This window comes from Gorilla gorilla, chromosome 21, assembly GCF_029281585.2.
Source record: "Gorilla gorilla gorilla isolate KB3781 chromosome 21, NHGRI_mGorGor1-v2.1_pri, whole genome shotgun sequence".
Lineage (NCBI taxonomy): Eukaryota > Metazoa > Chordata > Mammalia > Primates > Hominidae > Gorilla > Gorilla gorilla.
In genome coordinates, this window is record NC_073245.2 from 52,819,749 (window position 1) to 52,842,121 (window position 22,373).

The 22,373-nt window shown below is 38.6% G+C and overlaps 1 long non-coding RNA gene across 1 annotated transcript; it reads right to left on the reverse strand.

Moving 5' to 3' along the window:
- Positions 1-581: 581 nt before the first annotated feature.
- Positions 582-22,114, reverse strand: LOC109024282 (uncharacterized). Its single transcript, XR_002003775.3, has 3 exons — positions 22,050-22,114; positions 8,344-8,428; positions 582-663 (listed from the first exon to the last, which is right to left on the reverse strand). It is a non-coding gene; the product is annotated as an uncharacterized lncRNA (long non-coding RNA).
- Between the last annotated feature and the right edge of the window lie 259 nt (positions 22,115-22,373).

The following is a 22,373-nucleotide window of genomic DNA, read 5'->3' on the forward strand; positions in this document are numbered from 1 at the left end:
TACTTCTTACAGCATAGATAAATTTCACCTGTATTAAAGATGGTACTACTTGAGCAAAGACATGGAATCAACCCAGATGCCCATCAATGATAAACTGGATAAAGAAAATATGGTACATATACTCCAGGAATACGAGGCAGCCATAAAAAGGAATGAAATCATGTTTTTTGCAGCAACATGAAGTTGGAGGCTATAATATTAAGCAAATTAATGCAGGAACAGAAAACCAAATACCACATGTCATCACTTATAAGTGGAAGCTAAACATTAAGCACATACAGACATATTATAAATATGAGAACAATAGACATTGTGGACTACTAGAGGGTGGAGGGAGCAGGGGGGATGGGGAATTTTTATAAGTATTTATTGGATACTCTGCTCACTACCTGGGTGACGAGATTTGTACTCCAAACCTCAGCATCCCACAATATCCCCAGATAACAAATCTACACATGTATCCTCTATATCTAAAATAAAAGTTGACTTTTAAAAAAAGATGCTACCATTTGTTTTGTTAACTATAATTTAAAATGCGCCAGGAATATGCATACATTCTTTGGGTGTGTTACCTTATTTAGTCTTCATCGCAGCCCTCTGATGTAGGTATACTCACATTATCCCCATGTCATAGATGAAGAAACAGGGAACATTCTATGGAATCTGCAAAAATGCAGGTAGAACTGCAAGTAAGTTTAGCAAGATCACAGCATACAAAGTCAAAATACAGAAATCAGTTGCATTTCTAAATACTAGCAACAGACCATTAAAAATTGAAATTTAAAATATTATTTACAAAATATTTATACATACATTTTAAAACCGTGAAATACTTAGGGATAAATTTAACAAACTATATATAAAAACTACACCATCAAAATTATAAGGCATAGCTAAAAGAAAATTTTAAAAGATTTAAATAAGTGAAAGTATATACTGTATTCATGGGTTGGAAGACTCAAGATTGTTAAAATATAAATTTATTCCTAACTAACCTATAATTTTAGGGTAATCCCAATCAAAACTCCAGCAGACTTTTAAAAGTAAATTGAAAAATTGATTCTATAAAAATGTGTGTAAAAAAACAAAGGCCCTAGAAGAGCCAAAACAATTTTGCAAAAGAAGAACATTTTGAGGACTTTCAACACCTGGTTTCAAGACTTCCAGTAAAGCTACTGGAATCTAGGCAGTGGTATTGGCATAAGAATAGAAAAGCTGGGTGCAGTAGCACAGGTCTGTAATCCCAGCTACTCAAGAGGCTGAAGTGGAAGTGTCACTTGAGCCCAGGAGTTTGCGACCAGCCTGGGCAACATAGCAAGACCCCATCTTGCTAAGAAAAAAAAAAGAATAGGCATACAGATCAATGAAACACAATAGAGAGTACAGAAATAAACTCACACATATACGGTCCCTTTGGTTTTAGACAAATATGCCAAGTCATCCAATGGGACAGGGATAACTGTTTCTACAAATGGTGTTGGAATAACTGAACATACATATGCATAAAGAATAAGTAAATATAAAAAAGAAGAATCTTGTCCTCTACCTCATGCAACACATAATAATTAATTCAAATAATTGATCACAGACTTAACTTTAAGAGTTAAGACTGTAAATGCTCTAAAAGTAACAGAAGATCTTTACAAGATTGGGATAGGCAAATATTTCTTATATAGAACCTGAAAAAAGGACCCATTGTAAAAAAAATGATAAATTGGTCTTCATCAAAATGCAAAAATGTCTTCTCTTTAAAAGACACCATTAACATAACAGGCTACATATGGGAAAAAATATTTACAACACATATGCTTGACAAGAGACTTATATCCAGAGTATTTAAAGAACTCTTCCAACTCAATAGTAAAAAGAACAGCCTAAATTTTGTAAGTAGGCAAAATGTTTCTCAAGATACACAAATTGTCAAAGTTCACATTAAAAAATCATTAGTAATCAGGGATTGGAAGTAAAAAGCAAAATGAGATCATATGGTATGTCAATTAGGATGACTAAAATTAAAAAGACTGACAACAAAAAGTGTTGACAAGTAGGTGGAGCAACTGGAACTCTCATACACTGTGGTGAGAAATATAAAACAGTACAACCACTTTGGAAAAAATTCAGGCAGTTTCTTACAATGTTAAACATATGTCTACTATATAACCTAGTAATCTTACTTGTACCTATTTACCCATGAGAAATGAACACAGATGCCCATACAAACACTTGTGTGCAAATGTTTAGCACAAATTTATTCATAGTAACCAAACACTGGAAACCACACAAATTCCCATCAACTGGTGAACAGACACACAAGTTTTTGTATCATCCATATTAATAGCATCATACTCAGCAATAAAAAGAAGCAAAATACTGTACTGATACATGCCATCACATGTATAAATCTGAAAAACACCTTACTGAGCAAAATGAGCCAGAATACAAAAGAATAAATCTATATGATTTTATTTGTAAGTTCTAGAAAGACTAACTTTAATCTAAAGTAATAGAAGACAAATCAGTGGTTGCCTGGGTCCAGTGGTGGGAGATAGGGGTGGGGAATAGGAAGGGGGTCCCTGGGAAGTATCACAAGGAGACATTTAGGAGAGATGGAAATGTTCCATATATTGATTATGATTGTAGTTGGTGGGTTAATGAGTATATCCATTTGTCAAAATTTACTGGATTGGTCATTTAAAATGAGTGCATTTTGTCATGTGATAATTATACCTTAATTATTAATAAAATAATTTTTTAAAAAAACAAATAATGAAAGCTATTGGTTTTATTATTATTATTTACTATCTCCCAGGAACTCTGCTAAGCCCTTTATGTGTACCATCTTATTCAATCCTCTCAACAGCCCTCTGATCTATGCACACTAACATCATGCCCATTTTACAGAGGAGAAAACAGAGGCTCATGGAAGAATGTGAAATAATGTAACCAAAGTTCCCCACTAATAAGCAATCCAGGATTAGAATTTAGGTAGTCTTAATCAGCGAATATATGGCTTGCAAAGCATGGGAAAATTTCTCTGTGTACACTTGAGTAATTATCAGTACATAAATGATTGTTACTAACAATGTGCTTGTATTGTTATTTGCAGAGGTGGTACTTCAAGTCCACCCCTGGGAGTGTCAATATCATGGGCATGTGGGGTATCTTTAACTTGAAGGACAGCCCAGTCAGGGACTGGAGAGAATGTCAGCACCCCAGCTGGATCAGACAAATACTATCATAGGCCTCAGCCAAAAGAGAGCTGGGTAGGGAAACTGAAGGGAAGGTGTGCACATAGGCTAAACCATGAAGGACATGAGCATCCAAGAAACACACACACACATCAGGCCTGGGGCTCCAAGTAAGAGAGAAAACTCTGAACCCCACCCAGGGTGGGGCTGAGGTTCCTAACGCACTTCCTGTACATGTCAGGGTGGGTCAAGGATTGGGCAGGGCTGGGTGGGGTTGGAGGCCAATCTGAAGAGCCTGGTTGACCAGTGTGGCTGTCTTCTCTGGCCCCTAGTCAATCTGAGACCAGTCACTCCTAGCAGAATGAAAAGTTTGCACATGGCTGCTTCTAACCTCAGATTCTCCCTCTTTTTAACACCAGGAAAGGTTTTCTTTGAAAATTCCCCTGCTTCTCTGAGTCTGCAGTTATGAAGGGTGAGATCACACCCTGTAGTCATGACTTTGGTCCTGAAACAATTATTCATCCTGTTCTACTTAAGCTTGGTGGCCCGTGCTCACTGGGTAATGAGCTCTCCCCCTAATCCCTCTCCCCACCAGTTCTCTCATGGCTTACTGCCCTGTTGGCTTTGTCAGGTGCAATTGCATCAGGTTAAGGCAGGGCAGGAGGGGTGAGGGCTGGGCCCCAGCTTGGGAATTAAGAAGTTGAGAGAGGCCAGAGAGAGAAGGAAGCAAAAAGATGAAGACAGACACAGAAACACTCCTTTTTTCAAAGTCTTAGGCATAAGGGGCCCTTCTCAATAGGTTACTATTTATAGGAATATACACAGAGTTGCTGTACCCAGACATGTGAGCCCCAGTGATGAGATTTCTGGTCCAGTGGAAACATTTGAAAGTCGTTACTTAAAATATTACCAAGACAGCCACAGGCAGGCTCTGTATGTGCCCTCAGTCAACAAAATCTTCCCCACCCTCCTCTAAGACTCTAAGTTATGTTGGATCCATGAGAGGAGTCACCGTGTCATCCTCAAAATGCCACTGAGAAACTGTCATCCAATGACTGTCATGGTTTTCCCCTCTTTATTTCTTCTGGAAGAGTGGAAGTAGGGGGAGGCAGAAAGTGTAGTGGCAGAGGATAAGGCTGACAGACCACAGTGGGTGACTGAAGTACTAAGACAATGGGGTGGCACAGAAGAATGCTGAGCAGCCAGTGTTAGAACTGTGTTTTAGGCCGGGCACCGTGGCTCACGCCTGTAATCCCAGCACTTTGGGAGGCCGAGGCAGGCAGATCACGAGGTCAGGAGATCGAGACCATCCTGGCTAACAAGGTAAAACCCCGTCTCTACTAAAAATAAAAATAAAAAAAAAATTAACCGGACATGGCGGCAGGCGCCTGTAGTCCCAGCTACTGAGACAGGAGAATGGCGTGAACCCAGGAGGCGGAGCTTGCAGTGAGCTGAGATCAGGCCACTACACTCCAGCCTGGGTGACAGAGCGAGACTCCGTCTCAAAAAAAAAAAAAAAAAAAAAAAAAAAGCTGTGTTTTAGATTAAAATGCTCCAGCAGCCAGACTGAGGACTGGACCAGACACAGACCAGGGTGAGAGATCTCAAGATGGGCCTGGGGCATCAGCAGTGATGACGGAGGATAGGAGATAGATTTCTATGGCTGATATTTATTATTTTACATGTGTGGCTGCCCATTAATGTTTTTATTTGTTTGTTGTTTTAGAGACAGGGTCTTGCTCTGTTGCCCAGGCTGAGTACAGTGGCATGATCACAGCTCACTGCAGCCTCAAACTCCTGGGCTCAAGTGATCCCCCTGCACCAGTCCCCCAAGTAGCTGGGACCACAGACCTGCACCACCACTTCTAGCAAATTTTTTAAATTTTTTGTAGAGATGGGGGCCTCACTGTGTTGCCCAGGCCACTCTTGAACAGGAGATCCTCCCACTTCAGCCTCCCATGTAACTGAGATTACAGGTCCACAAAGCCCAGCTTTTTTTTCATTATCTTTTTAACAGCCTTTTGCAATTTGGGGGAAATAGAACATAATGAGTTCCACCGGAAATTTTCTGATGTAGAAATCAGAACTCAAGTGATTTCCAGACTCATTTGCCGCTATGCCATGAGCACATAACCAGCCTTCATCAACTAGACACTCCAGTTGGGAAGTGGTCAATTTGAGGAATTGGTCTATTTGGAGCTCATGCACAGTTTTGCTGGTGTAGGAAACAACCAAGTCACCAGCTTTCAGGGCAGCATGTTTGCCAAGCCAAATTGCCAACCCAGAAGTGACATTAATGCTGGTAACATTGCAATAAAGTCAGTTTTCTGGCATCTAGTATTCAGTGGCAGCTTCAGCAACAGCAATTAAAGTCTCAACATTAAGCTAGAGCTGCTACGTGGTTTCGGATGTTCTTAGAAGCTTGGCCTCAAGCCAGTTTCTCCATCTCCTCCATCAACTATGGGGGCTACTTGACATATTTTGCTAAATTACTTTTCTTCCTAGTTTTGTATTCTGTCATTTGCAACCGAGAAACTGGCTGATACAATTCTTGGTTATTTATGGGTAATATTAAGAGGATTTAGTGACCTATTAGCCCAACTACTAGAACAGTGACTGACACATAGCAGACATTCAGTATACCTCAAATACTTGTTGAGAGGCAGGAAGGCAGGAAGGCAGGCAAGAAGGAAAGGGAAGGGAAGGGAAGGAAAGGGAAGGAAAAGAAAGGAAAGGAAAGGAAAGGAAAGGAAAGGAAAGGAAAGGAAAGGAAAGGAAAGGAAAGGGAAGGAAAGGAAAGGAAAGGAAAGGGAAGCAAAGGGAAGCAAAGGGAAGGAAAGGGAAGGAAAAGAAAGGAAAGGAAAGGAAAGGGAAGCAAAGGGAAGCAAAGGGAAGGAAAGGGAAGGGAGGGAAGGGAGGGAAGGAGGGAATGAGGGAAGGGAGGGAGGAGGGAAGGGACAGAGAGAGGGAGGGGGGAAGAAAAGAAGGATGAAGGGAAGGATAAACAGTGTATGTAATATGAGAGATGAAGGAGTGTAGGATGATATACAGATTAGACAACTTTGTGGATGGTAGTGCTATCACTGAGACATGAAAGGCAGAAGACAGAGCAGGTTTGAGAAAATGATGAGTCAGGTTTGGGACCGCTGGATTCAAGTTTCCTCCAGTACATCCAAGTACAGATTTTCAGTGGTTTGTTGGATATTTAGATCCAGAGTTCAACAGGAAACTCAGGGCAGTAGATGACCTGCGGGTGACCCAGACAGAGGAGTAAGTGAGTTTTGCAAATGGAAGAAATGCCCTAGTGCAAAGAAGAAATGACAACGAATGAAATTCTGAAAAGTACCAGCATTTAGGAGGTAACTTGAGGAATTGCTCACAAAAGACACTGAGGAAAACTGCCAGAAGTTCATAGGAAACCAAGACCTGCCCCAGAGAGCTGAGCTTTGTGGACCCACATGTCATCAAAGGCCAGTGGTGACTGGACCAGGTGAAAACAAGAAATCTTTCTGCTTCTGTTTCCATTTCCACAGTGCATGGGCCAAAACACTCACCTTCCCGGCTCCTTGCTGTGAATGATCATGAAAGGCAGGCATCTTGACCAAGCTGCAGACATTTATGAGCATCTACTGTGCGCTAGGCACTGAGCAAGGCAATTTACATTGATTGTCCTTTTTAATTCTATCAATTGCACTATGAGTGACTTATTATATTTGTCCCATTATTGCTGAGGTTCAAAAAAGTAAGGTCACTTTCCACTTCCCACAGGGCTGGCTATTAGAATCATTCAGCAAGAGATCCTGAACAGGGCTGGAGGAAGAAGGCTTCAAAAAGAGCAACCAGTTTGCATTACAGGAAACTGAGGCACAGAGATGTTACTTGCCTAACGTCACATGGTTAGTGACTGGTTCTAATCCCAGGCCAGCCTGCCTTAAGGATCCAATGATGATAATGTTGATGATGACGTGACAGGGATAGTAACAGTGATGGTAACAATAACAGTGACTGCTGCTACATTTATGGGGCACCTATAATATGCCAAAATTGGTGCATTTCATGCATTGCCTCACTTAATTCTCATGACAACACAATGAGGTAGGGCTATCATAAACCCCTCTTCAGCCATGAGTGTAAAAGGGGCTCAAATTGTCACTGTGAGCAATAATAATCCTACTGGGGCTTGGGGCTGGAGGTTGGCATGCAGGACAGGCTGGAAACAGACTGCCCCACAGCAGATCCTGGCTTCTCAGACCCCGAGGCAGCCCCAGGGAGCAGACAGCCCAGCCCAACCCAGGCAAGGGAGACATTCTGCCCAGACAAACCGCAGAAGCGTCTGGGGCGCTGCTGTCTCCTGTCCTCTACAAACTTGTAGCAGCTTGCGTGTGCAGATCTCTGGGATGAGATGATCAAGGACTGGCCCCCCTGTCCCAAGTGCTCATGAGGAAACTGCCCTGTGTGCCATAGGGCTCATCTCTCCAGGCCTGCCCAGACCCAGGACCTTGAACTGAACCATGCACAGGTCTATAGGTTGAGGAGGTGGATAGAAAAGGGTCCCCAGATAGCAGACCCTGGTGGGAATTTTAGCGCCACCATAAGCCTTTGTTCTAAGCTTCCTTTCATCTGGCTTCCAGAACTAGGACCTGCTGGATGGTTTATTGCCTTTCCTTTTAAGTCACATTAAAAATAACTTTTCAGTAATCACCCTAACACAAGGTACTTGACTTGCTGGGGATCCCCAGTGCCTAGAAAGATGCTTGGTATGTACTAGAATTAACAAATATTTATTGAGCACTTACTATGTGATAGGCAAGGCACCATGAACTTTACATTCTTTATCTCCTTTAATGCTCACTACAACCCTATGAAATATATTCTCTTATTATCTCCATTTTACAGATGAGAAAACTGAGACTTTGAAAGGTGAAGTGACTTGGCTCAAGGTCACATAATGAAAAAGCAGCAGAGCTAGGATTTGACTGCAGTCTATGTTCAGACAGTCCCACCATGATACTGTGTTATATAAAATAGGTGAAAGAGTGTGTGTGTGTGTGTGGGTGTGTTTAGAAAGGCAGCTTAATTTGGTGGAGATATTTAGTAGAGACATTTAGGAACCTTGGGCTCCAAGCTTAATTCTGCTATATGAAAGCTGTGTTACCTCGATGAAAGAACTTGACGTCTCTGAGATTCAGTGTCCTCATCCTTCTTTTCAAACCTCCAGTTGTGGAAGACAAACTATGGCTCTGAAATGACAAGCACAAATGCAATAGAAATACAAAGCGTGAGTGAGTATACATAGACACTTGTGTGGCCCATGTGTGTCTGTGTATGTGGCAGCTCCCTGGGCAGGTCTGTGCATTTGTGTGTAAATGCTTTTACACGTCAGCATGCATAGCAGAATCGTGTCTGTTTCCTCTCTTAAGAGCCCCTGGTTATGCACTGTGGGTCCAGAAAAGGTATCCAGACCTCACTCATTATACCTATTTGCCTGTTGTACTTAGAAACTTTATTTTCTACCGAAGTTATGGCTCCCTCCCAGCTGTTGAAAGTCTGGGTTATAGCATGAGTGGAAGATCAAGGCTGCTTCCACTCCCAAATGCATGCTCAGTCCCTCGCTCTGCCCATTTGTCAACTCTTGGCCCAAAACTGTCCTCTCAGAGATTTCCCTTAGGCTGAGTAAGGAAGCCAGTTATAGCCACCTGGGAAAAAGGAGCCTCAGACAATGTGGAGGGGCCAGGGGAGAGGATACCTGCTCCAGGTCTTATTTTCCTCTCTCAATACCTAAGCAAATGCACCGTGACAAAGGAGGGGACTTTGGCTTTTCCACATAGAGTGAGTGCTACATAAATATAAATTAAATTCATCAACAACCATCAATGGTCACTTTTATAAGACCCATTTTACAGATAAGAGAACTGAGGTTCAAAATGTTTAAGTAATTTACACAAGGTCACAGGGCACATAAGCAGCAAAGACAGGATCCTAGAGCAGCTCCACCCTACACCAAAACCTGTGCTTATTCCACTGTGCCCATGAAGGTATCAAACTGGTGCACCTGGCAAGGTCATAGGTGAGGCAGCTGGGATTTCCCAATCTGCCTTAACACATAGCCTTAGCCAGGGTGACTGAGCAAGAAAGCACTGTCTCTGCCTGAAATTGTGCCAGGGAAAGGGTGCAGACTCAAGAGACCAGCTTAGCAGTGGTGTAAGGGGTATCATCCTGCCTGCACACTGTTTCCTTATCTGCAAATTGGTCTAGCACGCCACACCTCTCAGGATCAGTGGAGACCAGAAGACTGTGGGGAGATCAGCATATACAGGTGTGTGGACCAGAGATGAAGACCCACTGAACATCAGGCAGTGGGGATAGAAAGAAGGCAGAGGCCAGGTCCTGAAGGTCTAGTGAAGCCATCTGTATTAGTTTCCTGAACTTGGCAGCCTAAAACAACAAACATTTATTATTTCTCAGCTTTAGAGGCCAGAAATCCAAAATGAGTTTCGGTGGGCCAATATCAAGGTGTTGGCAGGGCTGTGCTCCCTCTGGAGGCTCTAGAGGAGAATCTGTTCCTTGCCTTTTCCAGCTTCTGGGGGCTGCCAGCTTCCCTTGATCTCAGTTGCATTGTTCCAATATCTGCCCCCGTGATCACTTTGCTTCTCAGTCTGTGTGTGGTAAAACCTCCCTCTGTCTCCCTCTTATAAAGAGACATGTGATGGTGTTTAGGGCACACCTGTATAAGCCAGGATAATCTCCCCATCTTAAAATCCTCAACTTAATCACATCTGCAAACAGTCTTTTTCCAAAAGAAAAAATAAAGGAATATTTACAGGGATTAGGAACAATTATCTTTCGGGGGCATTTTCAGCCTACTACACCATCTAAATAAGCTGATACTACATCTTGGTGGCACCAAGGAGCCATTGGAAGGTCTCTGGTGGCAGAGTGCCATGATGAGATCTATTTCCTGAAATAAATGTGGACTCTCTCATGGCCTGTGGCAAATCCACTCCCTGCTCGAGGTTTCTGAAAAGCCCCAGAGGCTTTCACTCTTTTGTCACTCCTAGCTCCCTTTCTTTCCCTCTTACCTATGATCTCCTGCACTTCTGCTCAAATGCAGAATTAAAATATTATTCCTTGATCTTTACCCCCTCCCCCCAAAAAAATTCACTCACACAAGACATTTTTGTGTGTCGATGACTTTACTAAAGGTTTGTAATGTCAGACTGAGTTGACATCATAGAATGCAAACAATTTTAAATTAAGCATTAAATATCTCATTTTGATGCATCCTTGACCCACCCTGGCTACCTTCTTTCTAGACTTTCCCCTTCTACCATGTTCCCAGACTGCTTATTTTCATTCTTTTTTTATTATTTTCCTTTTCTCTGCTCTACCCCATCCCTAAATTCCTGCAATTTCTCAGACTGAGCAGTTAAGATATGTCTTATCCTCTCCAGGTGATAAATGTTAATTTCTGGCCTCTAAAGCTGAGAGAGGTGTTAATTTAATTTCCTAAGCAAGGGTAACTTCCTCCCCAACAGGATCCCTAATACTGCAGTTGAAATCAGAATTTTTTCATCCTATTGCACTTATACATAGAAGTATATTATATGTTAAATACATTTAAAGGGACATCGCACATGTAAATACCCACACACTCTCATACACACACATGCCCCAAAGATCACAGCTAAGTCCCAACTTGAAGGAAGCATGTTCGAATGTCATCGCCATGACCCACCCACCCATCTGTTTTGAGCTGTGGTTGGCAGCAAATAATTAGCATTCACCAGGATGGCCAAGCCCAGCTTCCACTGTGGATCCCAACAGCCTGCCTCACAGCAAGAGACTCCGCTTTGGTGTAATTACCTATTCCTTGCACATCAGTTGCCCTGGTGTGATGTCAGCCCCTCCACATTGTTTATTTTAATTAAAACAGAAATTGCAGGTCTTAGGTGATTGTAATTATAGCTCATGAACTAAATTGACTGAGGCCCCTAATTAACCTGAAACACGTCTACCTGGCTGGAGGTGTGAGTTTGGACTTGACTAGTTCAGGGCACTGCATCGGCACCAAAACCAGAGCAAGGAAAGGTCTGTTAGGGATTCAGATAGGACATTTGCCCTCCAAAAACTGCTACACAAAGCCTGTACCCCTCAGACCACATTGTGGGTTCAATTTCAATTCCAAATGTACCTATTAGCCCAGGACACACTCAGCAAAAGTGTAGTGATAGCATCTAAAAATCAACTAATGTAATCATCAATAGAATAGAAAGCAAAAACAAAGGAATAAAAAAATAAAAATAAAAAATCACATGATCATTCCAATAGATGCAGAAAAAAACTTTTGACAAAATCCAACACTCTTTTTTTAATAAAAACACTCAACAAACTAGGGATAGAAGAGAACTTTCTCAACCTGATAAAGAGCATCTATGAGAAACCCATAGCTATGTCATACTCAATGGTGAGAAACTTTCTCCCTAAGGAGATGCTTTCTCCCTAAGATCAGGAACATGACAAGGATGTCTGCCCTTAACACTTCAATTCAGCATTGTTCTGGAGGTTCTGTCGCAGGCAATTGAAAAAGAAAAAGAAATACAGACATTCAGCTTGGAAAGGAAGAAGTAAGACTATCTCTATTTTTATGTGACATGATCTCATATATATAAAATCCTAAGGAATCCACTAAAAAATAGAACTAATAAATGAATTCAACAAGGTTGCAGGATACAAGATCAATATACAAAAATCAACTGTATTTCTATACACTTGCAATGAGGAATCTAAAAATAAAATTAAGAAAATAATTTAATATGCAATGGTTGGTGGGACTGTAAACTAGTTCAACCATTGTGGAAGTCAGTGTGGCAATTCCTCAGGGATCTAGAACTAGAAATACCATTTGACCCAGCCATCCCATTACTGGGTATATACCCAAAGGACTATAAATCATGCTGCTATAAAGACACATGCACACGTATGTTTATTGTGGCACTATTCACAAAAGCAAAGACTTGGAATCAACCCAAATGTCCAACAATGATAGACTGGATTAAGCAAATGTGGCACATATACACCATGGAATACTATGCAGCCATAAAAAATGATGAGTTCATGTCCTTTGTAGGGACATGGATGAAATTGGAAATCATCATTCTCAGTAAACTATAGCAAGAACAGAAAACCAAACACCACATATTCTCACTCATAGGTGGGAATTGAGCAATGAGAACACATGGACACAGGAAGGGGAACATCACACTCTGGGGACTGTTGTGGGGTGGGGGGAGGGTTGTGGGGTGGGGGGAGGGGTAGGGATAGCATTAGGAGATATACCTAATGCTAAATGACGAGTTAATGGGTGCAGCACACCAGCATGGCACATGTATACATATGTAACTGACCTGCACATTGTGCACATGTACCCTAAAACTTAAAGTATAATAATAATAAAATTTTAAAAAAAACAAAATAGTAAAATAGAAACAAATTTAACAAAAAATATAAAACTTAACTCTGAAAACTTCAAAACATTGTTGAAAGAAATTTAAAAAGACCTATAAAACTCTAAAAACATTCCAGGTTCATGGATTGGGAAACTTAATATTGTTAAGATGGCAATATTCCTCAAATTGATCTACAAATTTAACACAATCCCTATCAGAATCCCAGCTTGCTTCTTTGTAGAAATTGAAACCGATTATAAAATTCATATGTAATTTCAAAGGTCTCAGAATAGTCAAAATCATCTTGAAGAAAACAAAGTTTTCCCAAATGCCCATCAATTATAGACTGGATAAAGAAAATGTGGTACATATACACCATGGAATACTACATTGCCATAAAAAGGAATGAGATCATGTCCTTTGCAGGGATGTAGATGAAGCTGGAAGCCATCATCCTCAGCAAACTAACACAGGAACAGAAAACCAAACACCGCATGTTCTCACTCATAAATGGGAGTTGAACAATGAGAACACATGGACACAAGGAGGGGAACAGCACACACCAGGGCCTATTAGGGGGTGGGAGATAAGGGGAGGGAACTTAGAGGATGGGTCAATAGGTGCAACAAACCACCATGGCACACGTATACCTATGTAACAAACCTCCACGTTCTGCACACGTATCCCAGAACTTAAAGTAAAATTTAAAACAAAACTGCGTGTTCTGCACATGTACCCCAGAACTTAAAGTATAATAAAAAATAAAATTTAAGAAAAAGAAAAGAAACAAAAATTAAAAGGCAACCCACAGAATGAAAGAAGATATATTCAAATGCTGTCTCTGATGAGAGACTTGTTCTAGAACATGTAAAGAGCTCTTAAAACTGGGTAATAAAAAGACAAATAACCCAATTTAAAGATAGGCAAAGGATTTGGATTGGCCTTTATCCAAAGAAGATATACAAATAGCCAATAAACACATAAAAAGATGCTCAACCATTAAGCAGGGAAATGCAAATCAAAACCACAATGGGATACCACTTCACGACAACAAAATTGTCTAGATAGGATTGCCTAGATAGCAACAAAATCAGAAAGAACAAAACATCAGTGTTGGAGCTATGCAGAAACTGCAACTCTCATACACTGCTGATGGAATATAAAATGGCGAAACCGCTTTGGGAAACAGCCTGAAAGTTCCTCAAAAAGTTCAACACAGAGTTACCACATGACCCAGCAATTTCACTCACAGTAGATAACCAAGAAAAATGAATACATACGTCACATAAAAACTTTCACACAAGTGTTTATGTAATTACTCATAATAATAAATTATATTATGAATTAATTAGTCAAAAAGTAGAAATAACCCAAATATTAATATAAATCAACTTATTATAGACAATATATGGTATATCCATACACTGGAATAAAATTCAGCCACAATGAATGAAATGTTGATATATCCTACCACATAGATGAACTTTGAAAAAATTAAAGTACATGAAAGAAGACAGTCACAAAATATCACATATTATATAATTATACTTAAATGTAATGGCCAGAATAGGTAAATCTATAGAGACAGGAAGTAGATTAGTGCTTGCTTAGGGCTGGGGAAGATAGCGGGGTAGGAGAGTGATTGATAAAGGATGCAGAGTTTCTTTGTGAAGTGAGGAATATATTCTAAAATTGACTGTAATGATAGCTGAACATATCTGTAACTATACTAAAAACCATTGAATTGTACTCTTTAAATGAATGAATTTTATGATATGTAAATTATATCTCAATGAAGCTGCTTTACTAAGTGTACTGGGTACCAAGTACCTCCCAGGCACCATACAGGTGCTGATATAAAAGCCATGCCAAATACATAAACTGAGTGTCTTCTTTGTTTTTTAAATGATTCTTCCTCAATTTTTAGAAAATTAAGAAAAACTATAAGGAAGAAAAGAGAAATCATCTATAATCATACCTCCAGTGACAGCCATTATTTATATTTTTCATGCATTTTCTCTGTTTCTTCCATTCAAAATCCTTTTAATGTATTGGATGCCATTTTGAACATCTTAAAATATATTTATATAACAAACCCTTACATGCTTACCAACCAATTTAAGGAATAAAACAACATCAATAGAAGAAAACACCATCTACATGCATAATTATCTTGAGGAAATAATCAGAGGTTAACCAAGATGTATAGGATGCTCACCCCAGCACCAACCTTAACGGTAAAACAAGAAAAACACTGGCTGGGTGCAGTGGCTCACACCTGTAAATCCCAGCACTCTGGGAGGCCAAGGAGGGGTGGATTACCTGAAGTCAGGAGTTTGAGACCAGCCTGACCAACATGGTGAAACCCCATCTCTACTAAAAATACAAACATTAGCCAGGTGTGATGGCAGGTGCCTGTAATCCCAGCTACTTGGGAGGCTGAGGTGGGAGAATCGCTTGAACCCAGCAGGTGGAGATTGCAGTGAGCCGAGATCACCCCACTGCACTCCAGCCTGGGTGAGAGAGCGAGACTTCATCTCCAAGGGAAACACAAACTTAACAAAACTATCTCAGCGAAGGTTTTTTTTTTTTTTCATCTTTGTGAATGTAAAAAAAAAGTATCTTTCCTTTTTAATGTAAAGTTTTTGATAATAATGAGATATGTTTACAAATGTATTATCTTTTGATGCCTCAGCAAATTATATGTGCAAGTCTTATGGGCACTTTTTCTCTGGTTTTCTTTTTTATATGGTGTTTTTTAAAATCTCTGCATGTATTAAGGATAGTAACCATTCTGCCGTATATATTGTAAGTACTTTTCCAATTTGGACATTTTTCTTTTACTGTTGCTTATAATAGTTTTAAAGATATAGATTTTTTTTTCAGTGGCCACATATATTATTCTTATCCTTAAGATCTCTTCTATTGCTCTTAGGCTTAAAATGTCTTTCATCATCTGAAACTCAATTAAATATTTATTATATATTATTCTAGTATTTCATACTGGCAATCTTAACTTTTCGCTATGCTGTGTTAAGTAAAATTTGTGTATATCATAACTGCCCAAAGCAATAACTGCCCGTATTTTAAAAAGTAACTCTTTAATCCATTTATAATTTAATTTAGGAGATAATGTGAGGTAAGTTTCTCATTTTATTTTATTCCAACACTCATTAAAAAATTCATCCCTTTCCAAATAATTAACATTTCTTTTATCTTCTATTAAGCTTATAGGTATTCTAGCATGCAATTCAAGACTATCCCTTCTATTTCATGACATTATATTTTAATTGTTGTATAATGTCATATTGTTTCAACTACAGTAGTATATACGTCAAATACATAAGAATGACATTTTTACTTCTGTTGCAGGAGGCAATGCTTGTTTTGTCTAATGAAATTCAGAATCACTTTCAAAATCAAAATTCCAAACCATGTTAAATGTATGAATTAATGAGGGACTAATTAATATCTTTGCAATATACAATCTTTCCAACTAGATATATAGTTGTCTTTCTATTCATTCCTTTTTTATATTTCTAAGTTGAAGTTTCAGATCTGATTTTGGTTTCTTTCCAATATGTTATAATAAAGTTTCAGGTATACAAAAAAGTTGAAAGAATTTTATAGTGAGCACTTACACAGATTCTCTCATTGACACCTTAATTCCTTTATCTCAATCCATCTTGAGATTTTTATACACTTTAAATTATGTATATATATACACATGTATGTGTATATGTGTGTGTGTGTGTGTATATATATATATATATATATATCAGTACATATCCTCTTAAATATTTCAGAATACATATCATTAACTGCAGTTCAGTATTTGTTTACAGGTTTTTGTGGTAAAATGTACACACAATGAAAGACAAAAATCTTAACTATATATTGGCTGAGTTTTGACAAATGCTTACATCTATGTACCCAAACCTCCATCAAGATGTAAACATTGCATCATTCCAGGAAATTCCCTCATGTCCCTTTTTCATCAATGACCATTTCTTCCCCCAGAGTAAATCACTATTCTGTTTTTCTCCACCATGAATTAGTTTTGCCTATTTTAGAACAACATATTATGGAATACAGTTCCCATATGTACTCTTGTGGATGACTTCTTTCACATGACAAAACCTTTTGAGATTCCTCTGTGCTGTTGCATGTTCAATAATTTGTTCCTTTCTATTCCTAAGTAGTATTCCATTGCATGAATATACTGTAATGTGTTTATTCATTCTCCTATTGATAGACACCTGGGCTGTTTCCAGTTTATAATTATTATTATTATATACTAATAAGGTCTTGCTAGGAACATACTTGTACAAACCTTTTTGTAGGCATATATTTTCAGTTTTCTTGGTTAATTACCTGGGATTCAAATTGCTGGGTCACAGGGTAGATATGTGTTCAGATTTATGAAAAATTATGAGACATTTTGCCAAACTCCCACTAACAATGTATGACAGTTCCAGTTGCTCCACATTCTTGACAATTGGGATTGTTTCCATCTTTCATTTTAGAACTTCTGAAGGGTGAATAACGATGTCACATTGTGGTTTGAATTTTCCTGATAAGTAATGATATTATTTTTATATCTGGTCATTGGCCAGGTGTATATATTTTGTGAAATGCCTGTCCAGTTAATTTGCCCATTTTTACTCCTTTATTATTAAATTGCAGGAGTTCTTTATACATCCTGGATACCAGTCTATTGTCAGATAACATCTGTTTTACTTATAATTTTATCCAGTTTGTAGATTGCCTACCTAACAGTGTCTATGAGCAGAAGTTTTCTTAATAACGTCTATTTATGAGCAGAAGTTTCAAGCTTTGACGAAGTCTAATTTATCAGTTTTTCTGAGTCTTGTCAAAGAAAACTTAGTCTATCCCTAAGTCGTAAAGATACTATCCTATATTTCTATTGAAAACTGTGTCGTTTGTATATTGTATAAAGTGGCAGTTAAAGTCCTTTTTTTCACGAGAATAACTGGCTATTGCAGCATCCTTAGTTAGAAGACTTTTCTTTCTGTATTGAATTGCTTTGATGATTCTATCAAAAATTAGTTGGCCAGTGGAGTGTGTTTATGAGCTTTCTGTTCTGTTCCACTAATCATTTGTTGATGGTTATGCCAGTACCACATTGTCTTCATCGCTTTAGCTTTAAAATGAGTCTTGAAATCAGATAGTATAAGTTGACTAACTGTTCTTCTTTATCAAGATTGCTTTATCAAAGTATTCTAGGTGCTTGCATTTATATATAAATAGTAGAGTCATTTTTTTCAGTTTCTGCAAAAGTCTTTCTATTGCGATTATGTTGAATCTATTGGTCAGTTGGGAGAGGATTAACATCTTGACAACATTGTATCTTCGTATCCATAAATACCCATTGATTTGGGTCTTCTTTATTTACTCTCAGCAATGTTTTATAGTTTTCAGTGTAGAGGTCTTGTACATATACTGTTAAATCTAATCCCCAGTATTTTTTGTTTTTGATAATCTGTAAAGGGTTTCTTAAAATTTTACTTCCCAAACATTTGTTGCTAGTATATAAATAATAAAATTGATTTGTGTATGTTTACCTTGAATCTTACAAGCTCTCTAAATTCGCGTATTACTTCTAGTAGTTGTTTCATAGATTTATTAAGATTTTATATGTAAACAATCATGACACCAGCAAATAAGTACAATTTTACCTCTTCCTATCTGTATGCATTTTTTTAATTTTTGGTTTTTGTCCTTTTGCAATGGCTGCAATCTCAGTACAATGTTAAATAGGAATGGCGAGAGAGAGCATCTTTGCCTTGTTTCCAATCTTAGTGAGAAAGTGTTCAATATTTCACCAGTAAGTATGATGTTTGATGTATCTTTTTAATAAATAATCTTTATCAGATTGAGAAGTTTCTCTTTTATTACTAGATTGTTTTATTGCTAGATTAACGACTAGATTGTTTTTATCATGGGATGTTCATTTTTTGTCAAGTCTCTTTTCTCCTTGATGCATGTTTCTTCGTAGTTCTGTTAATGCAGTGGATTATACTGTTGGATTTTTAAGTGTTAAACGAACTTTATACTTCTGAGATAATTCTGACATAATAAAAAAGTCAGAATGTGTCATTCTTTTTATATACACTACTGGATTTGGTTTGCTAATATTTTGTTAAGGGTTTTTGAGGCTCTGTTCATCCAGGACTTTTTGTCAGTAATTCTTTCTATCTTCCTTTAATTTTTTGGAACAAGAGGAAATATCTGTCAGATTTGGGCATTATAGTTTCATAAATGAGGGTCATAAAATGAATTACGGAGTGTTTCTTCCTTCTCTATTTTCTGAAAGAGTTTGTAATCGATATTATTTCTTCTTAAATATTGAGAGAATTCACCTGTGAAAATATTGAGACCTAGAATTTTCTTTGAGGGAAGATGTTTATTAACTTCTTTGACTCCACATTTACTTGGAGAATTTGGTATGTGTTTATTTGTGTGTTGGGGAAGGGGGTTAATTTAAACTCTATTATTCTTTTTTATTCTTTTTTTTTTCCAGCTTTTTATCTAATGGAGCTCTGCTCTACTGAGGTGGAATCCCTTCCAAATTTTCTTGCCTTATTCTTTAACATTCAAAATCAGCAGAACACATGAAAGTCTACAGTGTCCAGCAGGCCCTGCTGCTCAGTCTGTCCTTGTCTCTGTCCTCATCACACGACTTTACTTATAGTATCTATTCCCCCCAGGATCCATGTATTAAGGTCACAACTTTCTACCCTGTCATTTTACAAAACATATGATCTTCAACAAATATATTGAGGATGGCAAGATTTGGCTGCCTTAAAAAGCAATACTCACAGACTTGAGAGATGGCCATGCAATTTTTTAATTGCTGCAGATGCTAAGTCTCTGAGCCAATGCAAAGAGAGGGAGAGGGAAAGAGCGTCTCCACTTTTACGATGGCAGGGCTGCACTGTTTCTGTGTCTTCATTAGAGAGGTTAATTGGAAATCAAGAGAGGCTGTGTCACGGGCAGCAATAGCTAGCCAGATGCCATTTTAAACTGGAATTTATCCAGCTGATTTCTTTGAAAATCTACCATGCTTTGCTCAATAGACACACTGCTGGCTGGCACCAAGGAAATGACTGGTACGTAAGCACACATTCAGCATTCAGTAGTTCATTTTTCCCTTCCTTCTGCTCCTTCAGCTGATCATGTCCTCAATTATACTCAGAAATGAGGGATTCCCTTCATGAATCAGTAAGGGTTGAGAGCAATGGCTAAGAGTTCCGACTGAGTCTTCCTCAACTTATCTGCATTCCTGGTTACTGCAAAGTTTTTATAAGATCCTGGAAATACCAGGCTATTTCAACCCATTCAGTTATCTCTGGCTCATGCACCTCATCCATCAGCAAATTAAAACTTGGATGTGAGATGTCAGTGAAGGAAAGAGAAGCATGGTCCCTTAACTGCTACAAATAATATGCAAGTGAGCTAGCAGAAGTATGTCATAAAAGGGATGAAGGGCAAAAAGTATCTCCCTCCAGGCCTAGGAACATTCTGAATTTGATGCTTTCCTGTGGATTATAATCCCACAAGACACAATGCCAAATGCCATAATCCAAATGTTGAAATCCCTGACATCCACATTTCTAAAGTCTAAAGTTCCTAAGGTCTAAAATCCCAAAAATCACAAACACAGGATAGTTGCATCAGATTAGGGAGAACGATTACTCTGTTAGTGTCTTTGTTTGGAAGTTAAGTATGGTTTAAGGAGATGCATATGGGTGCCAAGTTGACAAGAGGTGGACTTGTGAATTTAATTTTAGATGTCAACTTGACTAGATTAAGGAGTCCCTAGAAACCTGATAAAGCATTATTTTGGGAGTGTCTGTGAGGTTGTTTCCAGATGAGATGAGTGTGAGTCTGAGTGAACTCCATAGGGAAGATCTGCCCTCAACCTTGTCAGGCACCCTCCAATCAGCCAGGGCACAGAAGGTGAATCAATTTCTCTCTGAGAGCTGGGGCAGACTCTCTTCTGCTGCTTTGGACATCAGTACTCCAGGCTTGCTGGCCTTTGGACTTCAGTTGTTATACCTACAGCCCCGCAGGTAGTGAAGCTTTCGGTTCTTGACTGATAGACCACAAGCTTCTCTGGTTCTCAACATAAAAACATTGAAATTTCCTCTGTAGTGTAAGAGATGTTATTTTTGTTCATTTTCGTTTTTGAAAGCTAAAATTTCTTGAGATCTCAGCTCTTTGCAAGACTGCATATGCAGTGGTGACCCACTGAGGGTTTTGATCAGTCTCATCAAAATACAGGTTGTCTGACACGATATTTCAAGTGACCACAGTTATAAAGCCGGGTGCAGCCAATTACCAACCATGATGATATGCATTCATACATTTCGCTTTTTGACCTATTTCTTTATGAATACATTTGTCTGATCATAACTGTTACACTCCTGCAAATGTTTTTAGTATACCTGGGTGTTTATGCTTATAAAAAATGTAAGTTATTATTCCCTATTTCATTGTGTAAACTGGCCTAGGAAGTGTTCTGTCATGTTTTTATATGTTTCTCAGGAAAACCCATTTTAACATGTAAATAAATGTTTTTTAAAGAATATTTTATTATTTTTTCCAGAATCATATTTTCAGGATTTTGATCTTTTGGGATTTCAACATTTGCAATTACGGCATTAAGATCGTATCTTCCAGGATTAGGATCAGCTTCTGAATACTTACAGTCTAATGCCAAGGAAGAAAGCTAATGGCCAAAATATTTAAATAGCTTAGTCTTTTGATGAACAACTAACTCAGCTATTTGAGTTGCTAATGTCAAAGCAAAGACAAAATTTCCAGGAATAATGTTCCAGAGCAAACTTGCTCAATTTTTCAATGCGTTTTAACAATGATCATGTATTGACAGAATAGAACAACGATTTTTTTAAATTGATCTGCAGAAAAAAATGGCTTATCTATACCTGTCATGTCTAACATGGTAACAACTAGCCACATGGGGCTATTAACCCATGTGAAATGTGGCTAATCCAAATTAATATGTGCTGTAAGTATATAACACACACCAGATACAAGTACAAAGACAAAGACATAGTATGAAAAAAGGAACGTATTTTACTAATAATGTCTCTGAGAAGCTGCATGATAAAATAATCACATTTTAGATTTATTGGATTAAAGAAAATGTGTTATTAAAATTAATTTTACCTCTGTTTTTACTTGTTTAATGTGGTTCCTAGAAAATTTTAAATTACATATGTGGCTCATAGTAGATTTCTATTAGACAGCTCTAAACAATTAAAATATGGCATACTGGAAAAAGTTCTTGGGCATGTATATTAGTTCACCAGGGCTGCCACAGCAAAGTACCACAGATTGACATAAATAATAGAAATGTATTTCTCACAGTTCTGGGGGCTGGAGTCTGAGGTCACGGTGTTGGCAGGGTTGGTTTCTTCTGAGGCTTCTCTCCTTGGCTTGCAGATAGCCACCTCCTCCCTGTGCCTTCACATGGTCTTCAGCACCTGTCTGCATCCGAATTTCCCATTCCTATAAGGAGGACATCAGTCGGGGGAGGAGCCAAGATGGCCGAATAGGAACAGCTCCGGTGTACAGCTCCCAGCGTGAGTGACGCAGAAGACGGGTGATTTCTGCATTTCCATCTGAGGTACCGGGTTCATCTCACTAGGGAGTGCCAGACAGTGGGCGCAGGTCAGTGGGTGCACGCACC